At 40.5% G+C, this 21,305-nt stretch overlaps 1 protein-coding gene across 1 annotated transcript in view; it reads left to right on the forward strand.

Annotated features, from left to right (window-relative positions):
* rchy1 (ring finger and CHY zinc finger domain containing 1) overlaps positions 1-21,305 on the forward strand; it is a 53,880-nt gene that overhangs the window by 15,799 nt on the left and 16,776 nt on the right. The window lies entirely within an intron of this gene.

Here is a 21,305-nt window from a genome sequence, read left to right on the forward strand (position 1 = left end):
GGTTCTGTTAGTTTTTATTAGTTGTAGTTCATTAATAAATGCTTACTTTTAGTTTAGTTAGTTTGAGTATTAGTTTTAGTTTTGTTTTTGTTTTTTGTTTTTTAATGTGTATTACTTGTGTGCAATATTCAAAAATCACCATGGGCGCGACGTCATTATTCCGGTTTATATCAAAAATAAATCTACTAAAAATTACATTTAAAAACATCTCCAAAGGCTCATGCATTAAAAGAATTATCAAAGACTAAAACGACATTTTTGCTATAATTATAGTTAGTTTTTTTAGTTAGTTTTGTAAACATAAAATGTGGTTTCAGTTAGTTTTCTTTTTTTTAAAAAGCATCTTCATTTTTATTTTATTTTGTTAACAATATTGTTTTTTGAATTTTAGTTTTAGTATTTTCATTAGTTTTAGTTAACTAAAATAACCTTTAATACCGCCTGTGTTTTTCGGCACCCCCCCCCCCCCCCCCCCTTCTTATTTTGACCATCTCCAAACATTTTTGTTTTTATTGTATTTGAACTGACTCAAATGCCATTTTTTAGCATACGTCGCGGGCCACTAAAAAATGGATGGCGGGCCGCAAATGGCCCCCGGGCCGTAGTGTGGACACCCCTGATTTTAGGGGATAGCGGCAGAAAAGATAGCGAGGAAAAAAAAAAAAAAAGAATGAAAGAGTTGATTGGATTCATGCGTAAAAGGGAATTGCGTTTGGATTGCTGAGACACGAAAGGTGACCGACTGACATCTAATGGCACCGTACATTTTCTTTAATGAAGTCGCCCGCATTTGACGACAGCTGGGGAAGTGTGCAGTTTGGGGATAACGTGTGCGGCTGCTTTGCCGTGTCAGTGGGACGACACCTGACTGAGGAAGGTACCAAAAGTGTGTGCGCGCGCGCGTGTACAAGCCATCACTCAGGTCCGAGGCCTAATAGGGAGCCTTGCCAGCCAGACGGCTGATAAATGGGCTACGCACAAATACACACAGATGCCCTTCAGGACCAGCAAAGGGATGTGTGTCTCTCTCTGCAAGTGTTTGTGTGGTGCATTGTGTTAGATACACAGAAAAAAAAACAGTTACTATGGCCGGGCTATGTTTGCCGGTTTGAACTCAATTTCCGGTGAAGTTCCCTTCACTTTGAGCCATGAACATCAACCAAGTCATTGTACACATAATACAAACGACATGCTTACACGCTCAATTGCACTAATGCCCACACCCATGGACTTGCATTATAAAGAGTGACAAGCATATATACACAAGCAAACACACCTGAGGCAAACACTGAAGCCACACGTGTTTTGCATTGCTGTTGGCAGCAGCAAAACATGGCCGGCTTTCACTCCTCATTAGTTACCATTTGAGTGAAATGACAGCAGACATTTAGATAATGTTAGAGGTCAATCGAGTCTGTCTCGGCAGAGTAAAAAAAGAGGCTGGGAGGCAAAAGGAACGTCAGGAATTGATATCCGGACATTTTGTGTCAATTAATGATATGCTGATCGATATCAGTAGTGGCCAAACTACGACGAGGGAACATTTGTGGCCTGACATTCATTTTTCACCCAAGAATGCGCTGCGTCCGCTAATAGCGCAAAATATTGCACCCGCAGTCTGCGCCCAGTTACCCACCTATTCACTAAGCTCTAATCCAGTGGTGTCCAAACTACGGCCCGGGGGCCATTTGCGGCCCGCCTGAAAAAAACTAAAACTGAAATTAAAAAAACAATATTGTTACCGAAATAAAATAAAAATGCTTTTTTTAAAAAAAAAAAAAATAAATAACTGAATCTACATTTTCTGTTTACAAAACTAACTAAAACTAACTATAATTATAGCAAACATATTCTTCGTTTTAGTCTTAGGTAATTAATTTAATGCATGAGCCTTTGGGGATGATTTTAAATGAGATTTTTTAGTAGCCGTCCATAAACGTTATTTGCGTCACACAAACTGCATGTGGCTATTAGTGCTAGCGTTAGTGAATTAGACGCTGCATATCAATGAGTCTTATTTTCATTGGGGTGGGCATAATATGCGCCAAATGTATGCAAATGACCTAATTTACATATGCGCAAATACCGCCGGCGCACCGGGGCGCAATCTGGTTGGCAGAGCACTTTTAGTGACGGATTTCCCCATCTGCGAGTGTTTAGTGAATTAGGCACTCCCGGATTGCTCCATTTTTACCGGTTAGCGCCGCGCAAAGGCTACGCAAACCTTTAGTGAATCTACGCCACAAGAGTGCAAAAATAAAATTTGACACGGCCTGCAAATTATAATGAGGTAATGTGTCAGTGTTGAAAATCTGGGGGGGCAGGGGGTTGGTGTGGTTGCAACATCCACATCCGAAATCAGGATGACAACTAATATCCTACTACCAAAAATAATAAAAATAAATAAATTGGTTTCTTCTATGGACACACAGGTCGTGACTCGTGACCATAATGGGTGAGGGTAGGAATGTAGATTGACCGATAAATCGAGAACTTCGCCTTTCGGCTCAGCTCCTTCTTTAACACGCGGGACCGATACAGAGTCCCCGCAAATAAATGATTAACAAATAAAGCAGCAGCAAAATGCCCGAGTAAATCAAGATAATTCACCTATAGAAGCAAAAATTGTTTTCTCCAGTTTTGGCACTTACAGACTATAAACCTGTAATGTGTTGTGTTTATATTACAGTTACAAGTTAAAACATGTAATGATAAACAATCTTTGTGAACAAAAGATATATATATATATATATATATATATATATATATATATATATATATATATATATATATATATATATATATATATATATATATATATATATATATTAGGGGTGTGAATTGCCTAGTACCTGACGATTCGATTCGTATCACGATTCACAGGTCACGATTCGATTCGATACCGATTAATCCCGATACGAATTTATAAGTCGATTGTTGTGATTTTTTTCATTCAAATTTAGAAAATACTAATCAGTAAGCTTGTAGAGTGTAAGATTTATATGAAAATGTATTATTTATTTATCTGAAATTTCAGTCTTATAGAGGTTGTAATCTGTTTCATGTTTGAACAGCATTAAAATAAAATATTAAGGCTTAATGTTCCGTTCATATAACATTCTTCCATGCTCAAGGTGTGAATCCTAAAAAAAAAAAAAAAAAAAAAAATAAAAAAAAAAAAAAATCGATTCTGCCGATTATTGAATCGATTCGAGAATCGCGCGATGTAGTATCGCGATATATCGCCGAATCGATTTTTTTTAAACACCCCTAATATATATATATATATATATATATATATATATATATATATATATATATATATATATATTGTGTTTTTAAAACGGTAGGCGGTTCTTGGATGGATAGATGGATTGATGAATTTATGAGGCTAACTCTGAAAGCACGGTTATGCACAGTTCAGTACAAGATTAAGGCTTTTGTTTGTTTGATTTGTGGGATCCTGTTGAAACACAAACTTATTGCTGAGGCCTCATAGAGGAAGAGGAAGATGTCGTTAGCGAAATAAATAACCAGCTTTCAAACTTAAACGATTACAAGCACAGAATGGATTTTACTTTGTGGACAATAGGTATAGTCTGAGTGCATTGATTTCTCACCGGCTTTTATTGTGCTCCATTGATGTCTAATGCCCCCTTTGGATCCTGCCACAGTCTGAATTATTCAGCAAGAGCGTTTAGTTTTAATGTCAAGGCCGTGGAGTAACTTGAGATTGGTGATATTTGATGATCTGCAGCAGGAGTAAAATGTCTATTCTCAGGGTAGCAGTTTGACTTTTTTCCAATAACCGTCAATCTGATTTGTGTCAGCTCATGTAGAGCATTTGGTATCAGGTTGAGGAAGGGTTCTGACAGTGTTTTTTTGTTTTTGTTTTTGTTTTTTTGTATTATTTGGCACCATTCCAGTATTCAGTCTCCAACAGCATCATTGTTTTGTCTATCAATCAAGACATGGAAGACAAGTGGAATGCTATGGTTAACTCATTCACTCGCCGCCATTTTCACAGAAGCAATCCCCTTTTACTGAATTTTGACTGATTTTGCAAGGCCCACAGAATATTGTGTTCAATTGCTATAAAAGCATGGAACCTATCAAAAGAAAGATTAAAGTCTCTTCTTTCATCAGGAAAAAAAAAATCTGTTTCCGTTCTGCAGCAATGAGCATTAGAAGAGAGTTTCATCAGTTTTCACAAATCTATTGAAAATTCAAAGTAATTGACCTTTTTTCTAGATGGCCCTGGTTGATCTCCTTTGCTCTGCTGCCACCTGCTGGCCGTTTGTGTAATAACTACCATTTCTGCAACCGTTCTTTCCTTCTGTATGCTTAAGCATAAAAAAAACAAAAAAAACGTATAAATATGTCTTTGGGACACTTAAAACATTAAAAAAAAAACGTATTTACACGTTATTGGGAGCAAATGAGTTAAAGAGATGACCACTTGGTATATAACTGAACGATTTGTCAACTTTTCTGATGAATGTTGGGGAAAATCAGTGGGCTGCCTATCATTAGTGACATTTAGCAACTTTTAGCAATGCTTACAGGAGCAATTGGGAAAGTGTTTACAAAAGACAGATGGCAACTATTAGTGACAGTATTGCGAAGATCAGCAACTATTTACTCAGTAAAACTGCTTGTGAACATATTTGCAACATTTTACAAACTAACAAAATCCCAAATTTGCTACGTTCGCAAGCATTCGCCACTTAGTTAGTTAGTTAGTTAGTTTAGCACATCACACCTTTTGAGTACGGATTGCTCGGCCTTGGTAGAGGTCTTCTGTCTTTTGCGTGTTGAGGGTTCTAGTTATCAAGGATCTTAATAGACTGCCAGCTCTTTGTGGTCCAACACCTTACTAAAGCAATGTTGGTTTTCCCTTTAATTCTTCATCCATATGCATGGACTGAAAAGATCCGGAGAGAGAGGAAGTGATGAGAAGAGAGGACAAAAGTGTTTTGGTTAAGATTCAGGGCAGGCGGTGGAGCGAGGCTATCATTACCATACATCAGAACAATAAATGAGGCTTTCAGCAGACCGTAATAAGAGTTTGATAAATCATCCGGGCCAGAATTAACTAGACGTCAAAACAATGTGAGGACTCTGACGGATGGCAGAGGAGGGGCCAATAGCACAGATTAGTGAGGCTGCAAATGATGGAGCTCTTAAAGGGAAGTGTGGGTGTGCAAGCAAGAGCACGAAGAGGGGAATAAAGGTAAGATCAGCACAAGGACAGAAGCCAGCGGACTATTAACTCATTCACTCGCCGCCATTTTCCCAGAAGCAATCCCGTTCGCTCCCGGCTGTTTTACTGGATTTTGACTGATTTTGCAAGGCCCACAGAGTATTGTGTTCTATTGCTATAAAAGCAGGGAACCTATCAAAAGAAAGATTAAAGTCTCTTCTTTCATCAGGAACAAAAAGTATCTTTCTATCTGTTTCCCTTTTGCAGCAATTAGCATTAGAAGAGAGCTAAGTTTCATCAGTTTTCACAAATCTATTTAAAATTCGAAGTAATGTAGCTTTTTTTCTAGATGGCTCTGGTTGCTCTTCTTTGCTCTGCTGCCACCTGCTGGCCGTTTGTGTAATATGCTCTAGCATTAAAAAAAACAAAACAAAAAAAAACGTATAAATACGTCTTTGGGACACTTGCATTTAAAAACGTATTTACACGTTATTGGGAGCAAATGAGTTAAACACAGGGACGCTCTATCACATTCATGTTGAGTACGACACAAAATCTGTGTGTTTTTTAACATAATTTTGTTGCAGTTATGACCTTTGGCCTCTCATATAGGCTAGTCATCATTTACCAAACACAGCTCTTATTTTGTATAGGGAAGCATGTGTGCTCGCGTGTGTCGAGCGCTCAGCAGCCAACAACTAATCCTGTTGGATCTCATGTTGAGAGGTTAGCGCAGTTCTGCAAGTGTCACCATTCCCTGCCTCCCCTCCTCGCCCCCTAGAGGGTGGCTTTAATTGCCAGGCTGTGACCTTTGCCGAGCGCCAGTGACAAGGCTTGTCTGCGGTGGCGGGAGGTGGTAGCAGCTCGATTATCTGTGACAGCAGATCCGGGCAATCGGAGGCGAAAGAGGGGGGAGGCTGGAGGGAGAGAAACTGGGAAGCAGAGGCCCATTATGGGCTAATTGGAGACGCTCATCCTCGGAGCAGCGAGCCGGAGAGCAGTTGCATCATTCGCACGCACGGCGAGCTGAGCTGGTGTACTTTGCGAGAGGAGGCCAAAGGGGGGAGTCAAATCCACTCTGGTCAGCAGAACAGAGTATGTGTATGTACACTTGAAGCCAGGATAAATCATTTTAATTTCGCAAATGTTATGTTTATTCATCATAAGATTGTTTTAAGTCAGGTGTGTCCAAACTACGGCACCCACGAGCTGTTTCATGTTTTAATTAACTTACTTTTAATTTGAAAAGAGATATGTGCTGTTGTTGCCAAGGTCCAACATGAAACGCTAATGCCACCTAGTGGCAGACATTTACCTCGACACAAATCTACAACTCGTTGTTTTACACGCCTTAACTGGACAGTAACATATATTTTTTTAACTTCAAATAACTTTATGAATTACTATGAAATTACTGCATTAAATAACTAAAACATATATGTGTATGGGGTAAACATATGTCATGGTTGGATTTTTTTTTTTTTGGTCATGTTTTCATTGTGTCTCCCTCAATGTCTCGTTGAGTTTTATATGTCCCCCTGTGCTTGTCATCCTGGTCCCTCGTGTCGTCCAATCAGCTCCCTCGGCCACGTGTGTCTTCTTTAGGTGTCTCTCATTGTCTCGTATGTATGTGTATTTAGTTCCCTGCTTTCTTTCAGTCCTTGTTGGTTCATTGTCTCTGTCATGTCTACGTCAGGTCCTTGTTGCCGTTTGTGTTGAAACCCTTTGTCCTTTGCCAAGTTTTAGTTACTTTTTACAGTATTTGGTTGGAGTTTGACCCTTGTTGTTTTGGACTCTGTTTTGGTATATTTTTTGTATGCCGTAGTTCCTCGACCTTTCTTTGGACTAAACCACTTTTTTTTTTTTTTGACTGTATCCTTACCTTGTTGCCTTACTTTCCCGCATTTGGGTCCTCAACCATTCCGCACATCGTAACAACCTGTTTTTGCACTTTTATGTTAATTAACGAGGATATGAAAAACATAATATGGGAATCACATTTTATTACATTTAGAATAGACTTATAATGTGTGATTAAGATCTGATGCGATTAATCTTGAGTTAAGTATATAACATGACTATATTAGTAATTAAAAGTTGTAAATTAATAACTGTTGTTTGTTAAGTGAGTACATCTCAAATTACCGGCGTGTATTAATCCATCAGTGACGTGTGTACAGTGTGAAATTACAAACTGACCTAAGCTATTGGCACAGGACGTATAAAGATGCCCAACGGCAAATTCACGCCACTTCCCTTGCTGTGTTGCCGATATGAACTAACCTTTTATGATATGTGATGTCACGACTGACAAACAGCAGCGTAATGACAACCATCTGGCGGCGTAATGAAAGCAGCAGTGGGAATGAGATGTTTTAATTAATGAAAGACACTCCATTAGCTCTGATGAGTGACTTATCAGCTCTGGCTCATTATGCAAATGGAATTAAGATAGCCGAGCGGCCTGTGTCATTAATAACAGAGACGTTTCGCCTTATTTTTTGTTCTTTTCTCAGTGACTGAAAGTTGGCCCCAAAAAATGGTTCCCTTGACTGTTTAAAAATCTAAAGTTTCTTGGAGCATCAACAGTGTGAAAATGACTGTTAATGCCGTGCTATAAAAAGGTTCATACGTCTTACAAGATTATCGTTATGTCTGAGGTGGGTTAAGAATGGATTTGTCTTGATAAGATAAAAGGGTTCAAAATGAATCAATCCTAAACAATTAACGTGTTCAATATTTACAACCAAAAATCTTTATGTGACATCTCCTGAGTCAGTTGCCTCCTCAGACTGTGACGTGACAAGATGTAGCCAATCAAAGACGTTGTCTGACTGATCGAGGAAGTGGTAAGTAAAGCGAAGTAATGCCCGACCCAATGTTCATCCATTCGTCTTTGGACGGTTGGTGGCCTACTCAATAGGGTTACCAACTGTCCCGTATTACTCGGGACGCCCCGTATTTTTGGGCTAAATTGTTATGTCCCGTGCGGGACCTCAAAAGTCCCGTAAAATAAATCTCAATTCTTACACGAAATGCAGCAAACGGCATCTTTGCCATATTTGGACCACGGCTGCTCCCGTAGGTTGACAAGTGGCAAGGAAGTTGCTCGTAGACAATAAAATTAGTCGCTGGGTTATGTGGAGATCTTGCAAGGTAAGAGAGGCAACTAGAGAAAGAGAGAGAGGCACTTCCTGGTTTCGTCACAACTTCATGTCACCTACACTCTTAACGCCGATCTTAATACGTCGACTGCGAACGTATCAACACAAGATGTATTCTCGTACTATTTATGAACAAATACTGCGAGAATTTCGCTCGCTGGCAAGTTTCGCAATCGGCGCTTAACACGGCAAACTGCACTCAACAGGTCCTAGATCAGCTAACACGGCAATGTGACGAAGCACGGCACCTGTCAGCCAATCACAGGCATCAGTCATCGTCACGTGCATTTGTTTTAGCAGCTTATACTGCGTAAGTGGCTAGAAAATAATAATAGTAATGTGTAGTGTTGTCCGGTCGGTTAGGAAGCGAGAATGGATAAACAAGAAAGAAAAGAAAGAAAAGTCTCCATGGAAAAGTTAAATTTGGTGAGTCATGCTCCTCGTTTGGATTTCACATTTCATTGCCAACTAGAAACAGCAACCTCTTCGGAAAACACTCAACAACCACCGGGCGCATACCCGGGAAGGGCCTGGTCGTCTTTGCGTTTGCGAAATCACGTGTGATAACCTCAGACTGGCGGGTGAAGCCAAAGAGCAGCCATTTTGTGTTGCCACTGTTACTGACAACTTCTATGATTTTCTTTTTCACTGAAAACACTATTCTGCCAGGATAAATGCTGTTTTTGCTGTTGTCAAGTCAAGTTTATTTATTTATGTATTTATTTATTGAATTACTCAAGTCTCAAAAGGCTTCACATGCCCACAGTTGATAAATAGCAACGAGTGTTGTCAGTGTTTTCATGGTAAAAATGGCATTATCAAATATTTGAGTCTAATTTTCAAGGCTTTGCTGTTTAAATGAATGGTCAAACTGTCACTGCTAATAACTAGTTTTCAGCATTTAAAAAAAAAAAAAAAAAAAAACGGCCATCGTTTTGTATTCAAGACCTCAAAACTGTCTCCCAAACACCCCAAAGCACTGACAGAGAAATTAGCAGTTAAAAGACGACAGATAGCTTTGACCATTTCTGATTTTTTTTTTTAGGGAATGAAAGGCAAATGGTGACATTGTCTATCACTCATGTGTGTTCTCATGGGCTGGGGGTTGTGTGCCTCTGACCCTGTGATCATTAATCTCACTTGCTGTCAGCGTAATGGACACTGATGGACAGGATTATGTTTGCTCGCTCACGCACTCTCTGCCCCTTACACACAAACATGGCACGGAAACGCAAACCAACCCTGAATCAGATGTATTTTCATTTTAAAACTGCCACAATATCGTCGTCGTCATGTTCACAATATTTAAAAGGAACACATCTGTTCAAAAAGTCAGGTTGATTTCCATTTGTGCAGATCTAGCACCCTCTAGTGGCTATTTTATTAGTGCAATTTAATTTTCATGAGGGATGTTTTGGCCTTCTATGTTTAAAATCTATGCAAATTGCCAGATGAAGGGGAACCGAATTTGCTTGTGACGCGATCAATGTGTGCTTGCATTACCAAGTAAGTGCCTCAATATTAGGGGTGTGAATTGCCTAGTACCTGACGATTCGATTCGTATCACGATTCACAGGTCACGATTCGATTCGATACCGATTAATCCCGATACGAATGGTCACGATTCGATACCGATTAATCCCGATACGAATTTATAAGTCGATTGTTGCGATTTTTTTTCATTCATATTTAGAAAATACTAATCAGTAAGCTTGTAGAGTGTAAGATTTATATGAAAATGTATTATTTATTTATCTGAAATTTCAGTCTTATAGAGGTTGTAATCTGTTTCATGTTTGAACAGCATTAAAATAAAAATATTAAGGCTTAATGTGCCGTTCATATAACATTCTTCCATGCTCAAGGTGTGAATCCTAAAAAAAAATAAAAAATAAAAATAAAAATCGATTTTGCCTATTATTGAATCGATTCGAGAATCGCGCGATGTAGTATCGCGATATATCGCCGAATCGATTTTTTTTTAACACCCCTAAATATTGTTATTAGAGACTGGATGTGGTTTATATGCATTGATGTTATGTACAAAAGCACAATATTGTGGGGTTTTTTTTGTTTAGTATGAGCTCTCTTTTTTTTTCTTCTTTTTTTTTTTTTTTTTTTACAATATTGTGATCTTTTGTAAATATCGTCAACGCCCCCACAATATCGTGATAATTATCGTATCGTGACCTTCGTATCGTGATAATATCGTATCGTGATGTTTGGATATCGTTACATCCCTCGTGGTCATCCCCCAAAATAAGTTTGACTCGCATCTTTATAGTATTGTGTGCGGACGATCGTGCGCGAGCTCCTTAGTCCCCCTTGTCGATTTGTCCGTTCTTTTCCCAATTTCGGCGGTTTTTCATTCAAATGTGCCACCGGGCCTTCACCTGACTTTGCCATTCGTTTTCCACAAGTCTAACCCATCCGTATGTTACATTTCCAGAGTCAGGGTGAGGTTAGCTCCACAAATCCTGTGACCGCACAGCTTCTTCCAGCCTGCCAGCGCACTTCCTCCACATTTCGAAGCAATTACTCCATGTTGATTTAGCTGTCATTGAGGGCATGTGTTTCCAGCGTGATTTATAGAGCGCCCCCCCGGTGCCAGTTGACTTGCGATAAATTGCACAATATTCTTGAAAGGCTCATTTGCTTAGTGCTACATTAGGGGGCCGATGATTGCTACACAAAGCCATGTAAATGAGTTCTGAGAGGGGCCCCATCACTCAACATGTCATGTCGCCAATCCCATTATTATTTATGACTGGAGCTGGGCCGTGTTTCCTCCGAGGCCAGGCCAGACTCGTGTGTGCGCTTTGACGGCTACGCTCCAGCTACACTCCGTGTGTATGAGGGAGCTTGTGTGTGCGCGCGTGTGATATAGAACCCATGTGTGTGCGGGGCAAGGAAGGAGCCAGACAGTCTGCGTTATCTCCTGAAGGAGGAAGATTAAATGATGGAAAGATGATCAGTTAACTTGTTAAATCTTCCCGCCATCGCCCGCTCGCATTTTCGTATCGCACGCGCACGCGTACGCGCAAGTCTGTAAATCCAGAAACGTCCCAGAACAAAAAGCCTCTTCAGCCATCGGACAATGAAGGCGTACAGTTCGTTGCCTTTTATTCCCTCTTATCTGCTCAGCCTACACTAGTCGGCCTTTTTCGCAGTGGCTCGGACGTGTCATAACGCTGCCGCTGACAGTCACTGCTGTCAAAACGAATACTGATAAGATCGACTCTGCTCTCAAACCGTGAATGCGTGCGCGCGCGTCTTTCTGTTGACATCATATCTGAGTTGTTATTTGATCAGACTGATGCTCTAAGTGTCGGTGGTGATTAGGCATCATCTGCTCTCCAAAGCTATGATCTATATGCAAGATTCTGGTGAGCTGACAGCATTACAGGAAAGCAAAATGACAGGAAAGCAAAATGACAGGAGTCAGTACAGTCAAGTAAAAATGTTATCAAAAACACGTTCCATAGCGACAATAATATTCTGTTAGATATGAAATAGCGATGGTGAGAAGCCTGTTGAGGCATCGAACCACTAAAAGCCAACTAGGTTTGAGAAAGGCTTCATCTCTCTAAGCTTCACGTGCACACGATACCACCTGCTGGCTAGGTGCAGAATCTCTGACAGTTGTACAGTATCTTAGCAGAAGCAAGTTAAAAATTGGCTTTGCCATAATATGTTCTTTGTTCACCCCCAATTGTAAACACAGCATTGTGATTAAGAATAAACCATCCGTTTTTATCCATCTCCGGGGGGGCTGTCCTTTTGTCCTGTACTGCCACCTGCTGTCAACTGAAATTGACATCAAAGTGTGAAATTTATAGCTGTTTTTTCTGGGCAGTATGTGTTCTGATCCACACCTAAAACAATCCAATTTCACCATAGCAAGAAATACATTGTGGAAATGTATCTAATTTTTTTTTTTTTTTTTTTTAGCCTTGGGGTGGTTTGGCGAAAGCATGACCCAGACATGTTATTAAGACACCTGAGAACTGTTTTAAATTGGGGAATTTGCACAAAACCAAAGCAATTATATGCAAGCAAGCATGTAATTAAAAAGAATTTCTGACCTCGCTCTTGCCTTGATTGGTTGTTTTTTTTCCCCTCCACTTCCTTTTACGCCGTTACCTATTCTCACTCGCTTTTTTTCTTTGCCCTTTTTCTGTGTCCTTCTCCTCTTGCTCTCCGTGCTAACCGCTGGAGCTTTTTTGTTTTTTAACGGATGAGTTATTGACTTAAGCAGGCCCAATTAATCAAGGTGTAATGGGGCTGCAGGGAGGCCCGGCCGGGGATGCAATGCATCATAGGCCGAAGATGAGCACTGCCAGCCCTCTTATACAGCCCTCTTCAATCACTCCCACATTAATACCAGACACAGATGACGAGATAGGAGCGAGTCGAAAGGGAGAAAAAGGGGAAGCTAGAAAACAGGAAGGGATGAAATTATATAGTGTCAACGTGTGCATGAACGTATCAACATATACATTATAGGTGGCCTCCAAATGTATGCAAGAGTGTTTGAGGATGTGATAATGAGGGTTCCTGTGTGTTTCTGTGTTGTGTCTGAGTCAGATGAGATCCCCACGACTGCACTTTACACCCAAACATGGCATACCAGAGGTCTGACAAAAAAAAAAAAAAGGCATATCTGATGAATCAACAGCCACACACAAAAATCCAACAGGTACACATACAATAATACAACTAAAAGCATTATTTAATTATTAAAATAAAAACATACAGTCACAAGTGTGTGGATATCTTAAAGGGACAGCTATGTGAAAAATCAACTTTTTTTGGAGCTTTTAGCCATATTAAAATGGCAATTCCTCATCAAAAACATGACAGAAGAGGTGTTTTCCTCATTCACCCTCTGAGGCCCCTCCCAACCGAGAAAATGAGCGGGCGCTCACTCTATGATGTCATTAGGTGTAGACCCACCCCCGCATCGTCTCTGCGGGTCACTAAAGACACGCCCACTTTCTTTCAGACCTCCAGCTCACAGGATAGTGATAAAAGTAGCCTTTATCAGTAAACATTCTGTCCAAATGAATTCAAAGCAATCAATTATCCTTCACATTTCTTCAATTCCTGGAAAGGTTCCGTGGCTGACACTTGTATAAACTACAAGTAGAATTTATGCACCGTTGAACCTAGAGTTGCCACCTGCCCTGTTTTTCCCAGAATTGTTGTTTTTTTTGTTTTTGTTATTTTTATTATTTTATTTTTTTTGCTGTCCCTGGAATATAAAAATTTCTATCAGGACACGATTTGTGCCGGAAAAATGCCAAAAGCTAATTTGAATACTTCACTCTGTAGTGTAGAATTGGCCCCTTAACTCATTTGCTCCCAATAACGTGTAAATACGTTTTTTTTAATGTAAGTGTCCCAAAGACGTATTTATACGTTGTTTTTGTTTGTTTGTTTTTATGCTAGAGCATACAGAAGGCTTTGATGCAGCCTCTCAACTGCAAAGAACGGTTGCAGAAATGGTAGTTATTACACAAACGGCCAGCAGGTGGCAGCAGAACAAAGGAGATCAACCAAGGCCATTTAGAAAAAAAAGCTAAATTACTTGGAATTTTAAATAGATTTGTGAAAATTTATTAAACTTAGCTCTCTTCTAATGCTAATTGCTGCAAAACGGAAACAGAAACTTTTTTTCCTGATGAAAGAAGAGACTTTAATCTTTCTTTTGATAGGTTCCATGCTTTTATAGCAATTGAACACAATATTCTGTGGGCCTTGCAAAATCAGTCAAAATCCAGTAAAACAGCCGGGAGCGAACGGGACTGCGAAATGTGAAAATGGCGGTGAGTGAATGAACGCTTTGTCACTGAGCGTGTAGGTGCACTTTGGATTACCGTAACTCAGACAGCATTTGTGCTATCTGAAAAATTCCAACGGTGTCTGAAAACCAAGACTTTGCTCCTTAGAGAAAAAGTAGCGTCGTTCCAGTAACTTCAGTCCTGTCCTTCACAGAAGGATGGTCTTACAGCTTCGCACACATGCCGAGATACAAAGTATTCAGGGACATCTGATATATTCGGATGTCACAATGCGGCTGACGTTTTAATCAAGATAAAAGCTTACAACCTCAGACACGCTTTGTAGATCGACCAAAGCGCTTGTCGAACTTGTCTACTTCACTCGCTGTGTTCCGGCATGTCTGTCTATAATATGTGACGCGCAGCTACTTAAACAGGGAAATAATTCGTTCAACTCCTAACAGCACTGCATTATTGATAAGAACAAAGAATAAAAGGACGTGTGAATAGAAACTGTTGTCTTTATGTGAGGCAGCTCCGCCAACCACAATCCATCGACATCAGCCTGCCGAGCTCCACTCTAAATGATAATTATAATAAATATAACAAAGAAATTAAGGCCTCCTTCAAATAAAGACTTGACACTCTCGAATGTTGAATAAATATGTGCCCCAGGCACCATAAATCCATAATACATAACAAGTGATAAAGATCAGCAGCGCTGAGGTTACCAAATATTAAAATGATAAACTCATTATATACGCTATATTGTACAATTCTTTTTATCTCACCGGCTTCCCTCCGGGTTTCTTCTATTTACCATTGATTTTTCCGCAATTTGTAAGGTTATTGGAAAGGAAAAGCTTCAGTCGGAGTCAATCAATAGCAACTCGGCCCCTCCCCCTGAACAACTGCAGCAACGGGTTCATGTAAAATTCATCGTGACAGTGCCAGACACGTGTTTCTTCACTCAGCCTGATTGACTTATCTGACTTCTAATGGTTGAGGCTCTCCAAATATCACAGACGTGTGTCAGTCAGTGTCTTTCGGTGCACTAAGTAGCTGCGCGTCACACTATATAATAATCCTCTGCAATCATGAACAGTCCAAGTGGCATCAAATATCCACTTAATGTGTCTGCTGTATTCCTCCCTTTCGTTTTTGTCGTCCATCTTTCACAATGGAAGATGAAGTAATTCTTCTGAAGGTATCATTTGTTCTCTTTAAGCAAAAGCAGCGTACGAGATGGAAATATAAGTCATTTGTATCCAAAGTGGCATATTAATGCGTGCATTTTTAATAAAGCATGCCCTTATGGGAGTTGCTTCGTTGACCGTCGTCAATGTTAATAACTTGCTTTACTCACTGACTGCCAGAGAACCGGCGTCACTATTTGGACTGTAAAACTATATGTATTTATTCAGTTTCTGTTTAAAATGTTTCTGTCACTTTAAGTTAATGGGATGCGGGAGGAAGCATGAGCACCTGAAGAAAACCAACGCAAGCATTGGGATCACGCGCGCACACTTGTGCAGGTTTTGAGTCACTGCCAGTGAGTCACTAACCCTTTGTTAGCAAGCTGTTATGCACAGTTGAGTCTGTTTGGTAATCACATTGTCAGGAAATTTAGGCTTGTTGATTGCGCCACTAGATTGGGACTGAGTGACATAAGAAGAATGGTGCTGATTGCAACAGTTGTTGTTGTTATAGCACCCCAGAGCAGGCTGAAAGATTTGTTTTGACATGTAGCCCTTACCTCTAATAATGCAACATCGTCTTGGTCTGCAAAACGCCTACTGTATGTTTCAATTTACCATGACTAAAAAGCAAGATCAGAATCAATTTGACCTGATCGCTTTATCTCCCGACATGACATACGGCAGCACGTTGATTGAGAGGTGACCGTTGTATTTCGAGCAAATATCATCTTAGCGGTTGCAAAGTGTAGTGGTGCATACCCTTGTTATTACCCCAGATTTCTAGTTATCTGTCGTGAATTCCTACGGAACTGTCCAATTATGCAACTATATTTTTAAAATTAAATGTTCCAATAGTAAGATGGTATGATTCCTTACCGGTAGATTTTGCACAGCAGTCAACTGTATTTCAGTGTTTTTTTTAGTCAAATTACACTTAAGCTCGTGGCCCATAGGTGCATCTACTTTGCTTAATTTGAGCATTTAAAAAGGAAGTCAACCCAAAAAATATTCTTTACAATTATATTTGCTATGTGTCTTCACTGGTCTAAACACGGCAGTCTCATTACAACTATATGTTTGCGGAACATGAATTAAGCAGCAAAATCCACCTGTTTTTATGCATCGTAGGGGGCGGCCATTTTGCCACTTGCTGTCAATTGACCTTACCGTTAACCACACCCGCATGGCCGAGTAAACCGAACAAGACGAAGACGTCACGACGCGAGTTTAGCTGCGGACAAACAAAGCAACCCAGCTCCCGGTGTTGCATTGCGTGGTTAGCCAAAGGTAAGAAAAAAAACAAATCAATAAAAGTGGCTAAACGCTGAAATCACGGCTTGTGTAAGAGTGATGACCGTTATCCGGATCGACTAACTGCCGTCCTGCTGTCGTCACGGCTTGTGTAAAAGAGACAGCAATTATCCCGACCAACTTGGAAGGAGATGTCCCGGTTATTCCATTCCCTAAACCCTCACACAACTACGAAAAATGTCTGTGCTGGATCAAACTTTGTGGAAGACCGCACACGCGACCAGTTGAATCCCTCCAAGAAACTACCAGAAACTACTACGTCTGCACTAAGGTAATGTTCTCCATTGTTGTTTTTAGCCAAAGGCTAAGATAGCTCCGTGTAGCTAACCGTCCACACATTTGTTGACCTACTATTTACTATAAATGCCATCAAAACATTGAAACTACGAGGTCATATAAATTCATTCTTACCCTGCTTGACAGGAGTAATGTCCAAGAACTTCGGTTTTGCCGACAATCGGTCGAAGTGAGTGAGCCCCCTTTGTTGCTTCGTAGAGAAATGTTGGCGCCCTGAAAATACCTGACCGAGAAATCACAAGGAAGACTTGACAACTTTGCTATTAACGTGAATGCGCTTCAGCTCATTTCGACCGGTAAATGTCGGAGCGCGCTGCTCGTCGCATTTTGTGGGCGGGGAAGGGGCGTGCCACGGTAAGGTCAATTGAAAATGACATCACAGTTGCTCACGGCTCTGGTAACAACCAATCACGGCTGAACTGTTTTCTGCGTTTGGTCATGTGACATTCACAAGCTGAGGCATGATTGCCCCGTTGCCTGAGAGAAACACTGTAGCAAAATGGCCGTCCCTTGAGATGGACACAAATGAGTGGATTTTGCTGCTCAGTTTATATTCCACAAAAGCAATATTAATCAGAATGACACATTTAGACTAGTAACATATTATTGTAAACAAATGGTTGACTTCCTCTGTAATGGCTGACATTTTGGGAATAAGGCAACTGACCAAACTTAGTTTAGCGCTCCGTTGCTGCTTGCTTGCCAGGTGCCCTTCCTCCACTCCAGCTCTCCCTTCCTTAATATCTGCCTGTGTAGTAATGTCGAGTGACACATTTAAGCGGGGGCTGTCAACTCTGTGTATGTACAAGTGAATGGCAGAGCCACTGAGTGCTGGAGACAGACAAACACACACAGGCCACGTCCATGTCCTACCCTCCATTACCGTGTCACTCCAGCACAGCTTTGCCCTCGTTATATACATGCATACAGAAACACAGAGACATTTATTGCTGACCTTGGTTGTCCTTGACATCAGTGGCGAGCGGTGACTTTTTGGAGCTGACATGCTGAAGAGTCTCATGAAGAACATAGAAATTTTGGGGGTATTTTTATTATTAATTTAAACATTAAATATTGTTTTATACCGAAGTGTAGGTATAAAATTAAAGCGGAAATATTCAGGACTGTCGCAGGTTGATACGCACACACTGTAATGTAACCAGTTCCGTGGTGCATGAAATGACAAAATCACAATTTGCCAATTCGTTGGAACTTACAGTATTCGGAACTGGCTCGTGACCATGATGCAAACTCAACCCGGGAGAAAGAGAAAAAAAATGACATGGCAGAAAAGCCGCAAGAGGTTTCAACCAACGATAAAGTTTACTGACCTATTTGGACAGCCACCTAGCCACTGATGTTTCTCGTATGTCCTTTCTTGAAAGTGAGGAATGAAATTCCTTCCCGTTTTCGTGATGATTACTCCAGTAGGACGACCGCTTGAAATGATATTTTCGCTGGAGCATTCCCGGAGCCGCGTAGCACGGCCGAGAACGTTGGAGCCTCCTCGGGCATGAAATATGGCCGTTTGCCGGCCCTCTATCTCCGGGACGCAAAGCCACTGACTGCTAGCCAGCTAGTTACAATATAACCAGCGCAGTACAACAGCTCTCGATGCTAGCATCAAAAAAGTACAACAACAAACAACGCCTCCTAACGCGAGACCTGTGTTGCGTTCACTAACAATCAGACATCCTATTGCTCAATGTAAATGGCAACCCCACTTAGTTCGTTACACTTCCTTTCCTCAAAGGTGAAACCGAAACAACGTTGACGGAACTAACACAATTGATTTCTCTTTATGTATGCGCGAGACAAACAGTCGACTTCTCCGCTCCCCGCGAGGAAAACAGGACAAAACAGTAGAACTAGACGGTGTTGTATTTTAGAGCACACTGACAGAAATAGTTTCAATGCTTTTATTTTGAAGAAGTCGGGCAAGCTATGACGTATATGACACATGTATGTTTGAATGAAGAAACCATTGGCCTTCTTTCGTGTCTCTTCCGTGAATGTTCACATCTTCTGTCATCTCTCTGTATGTGCCATGAATCTGTCGGCAGTGAAGCCAGCAGACCAAAATTTATGTGGAGATGAAGAAATGGAAGGGGGGAAAAATTGGAACATGATACTCTGTGCTGTCAGAAATGTCCTCTTCTTTGCTGACATTTGGATTTACACATTTCATTTCCCTGAGTGACAAAGTACATAAACATGCTTCAAGTCAAGGAGCTTGGCGGGCTTCTCCCACCCAACACAAGCTCTGACTTCCCCCTCTCTCTCTCTCTCTTAAATATGAATTTAGGGAAGGGGTGGGAATGTGACACACGGTCTTTGATCCATGGAGCTCTCCATTAGTCTATGCTGGTGATGAGAGATGAGTCAAGTCAGATGGAGTGCTTTTTTTCATCCCCGCTTTTGGAGTATTACAGACAGTAGTAATATGGCGAGTTAGCCGCAGGCTGCCTTTGTCCTACATAAGACTTCTCTGGGATTGGCTCCAAACTATGCGCGCACAGGAAGTGATATTAGCTTAAAGAAGAGTCCTGATCAAAGACTCATCTCCTCAATGTCCATCCGTACCACTGACGGCTTCAATAATGAGGTGACACACATCTGTCAGTGCGGATGTCAAAAGTACTCATAACTCTGTTAGAAGAAGTAAAAAAACACACAAAAAAGTACTGATTCAGTAATTTTACTTAAATGAGCAGTCAAGGCCAAAAGTTTCTTTCCCCTATATTCGATGCGCCCCATCTAAAACACAGCAATCTGATTCATATTGTGTTTGTGGAATATGAATTAAGCAGAAAAACCCACCTGTTTTATACATTTATTTTAAATTCCTTCTCGGGGGCGGCCATTTTGCCACTTGCTGTCAACGAAAAATGACATCAAAGTACCTCAGGCAGTCATTGAGCATCTGCCATGTTGACATTTTCAGTCAGCATCACGTGGCAAAATGGCCGGTCCCTGAGATGGATTAAAAAAAAAAAGGTTGGTTATTTATTTATTATTATTTATATTGCATAAAAACAATATTAATCAGAATATCGTGTTTAGGGCAGAAAAACACACAAATTGTGAAACATTGTGTATTGTTGTTTGACCGTATTGTATTATGATACAAAAGCCAGCCAAGACCTTCCACTCATGTGGGATTACTTTCAAGAAGATTTTTAGAGTACTTTTGTGTAAATTTGTGTCCAATCATCCAGGAAAATTTCATGAGGTCACACACTTATATTTTGCTTTCACAAATTTTCACCTCTCTAAATGCTCCCCTCTGACATTTGCGCGCATAATTTCCAGTGACTTGTGTGGCTTTAGTCTGACAGGACGCCTTAATTCTGGATTAATTGTGTCATTAGCAGGTTTCTGCTGCTGGCGACACATTGGGTCTGTCAAGGTTAATTATTGGAACGTGTATATTTGCTGTCAGCCACTGCCGCAAGCTGCCACTTGACGCGGAGACGCGGAAAACGGCACACAAATGCTGTTCACTCGAGCAATTTGCAGGCTGCCTTGCGTCTCTCAATACTTTCTTCACATCGTTTGTTCTTACATTAGTGAGTGCACGTACTGTACTCTGTCAAGCCACCTGAGATACAAACACGCGATGTTGTTTGATTACCATCGTCTGTATCCAAAAACATCAATGTTCAAATATCTCTTCGACCTAATTCCCAAAAATGGACTAGATGGCAAATAATATTTAACCTGTGTATCAATGTGTTGCTATTCATACAACAGCGGTGAGCTGATGAAGGGTACAGGGATATGACGCCCACCGCCCGTTATTCCACTCCTGACCACTAGATGGACCCAAATATATAATCTCAGCTGTTTCCCAAATTGTAAGAATTTTACCGGTCGTCAGGGTTCCAAAGAAGTTGATGATGTAATATTTTGACACTACAAAAGAAGCCGCTGTTTTGTTAGGATATGCATACCTAAACTTTTATTCAAAACAAGAGATGTCTTGTTGCGCGTGATGAATTATCTTAACAAAAAACACACGCAAGTAAATAATACGGGGTGTTCCAAAATGGTTGACTCCATTCTAAATGGCCATATATCGGAAACTACTTGATGGATCTTAATGAAACTAAATAAATACACTTTATGTTGAAGGTCATAAGTTTTATTGGTTAAATTTACAAAGAAAAGAAAATTTGTCTTCGAGCATACTCCAACACGCAAAATGCCTTTTGTTTTGAAGTGAACGGCATTTCATAACCTGAAAAGATAGAAATGCCAAACGTTATACACAAAAAACTTGAAACGTTTCTACACAAGCTGCGAAAATCTGAGGTCATTCCAATGAAAATTGTCAAAATTATTGGCC

This window comes from Festucalex cinctus, chromosome 5 (genome assembly GCF_051991245.1).
Source record: "Festucalex cinctus isolate MCC-2025b chromosome 5, RoL_Fcin_1.0, whole genome shotgun sequence".
NCBI lineage: Eukaryota > Metazoa > Chordata > Actinopteri > Syngnathiformes > Syngnathidae > Festucalex > Festucalex cinctus.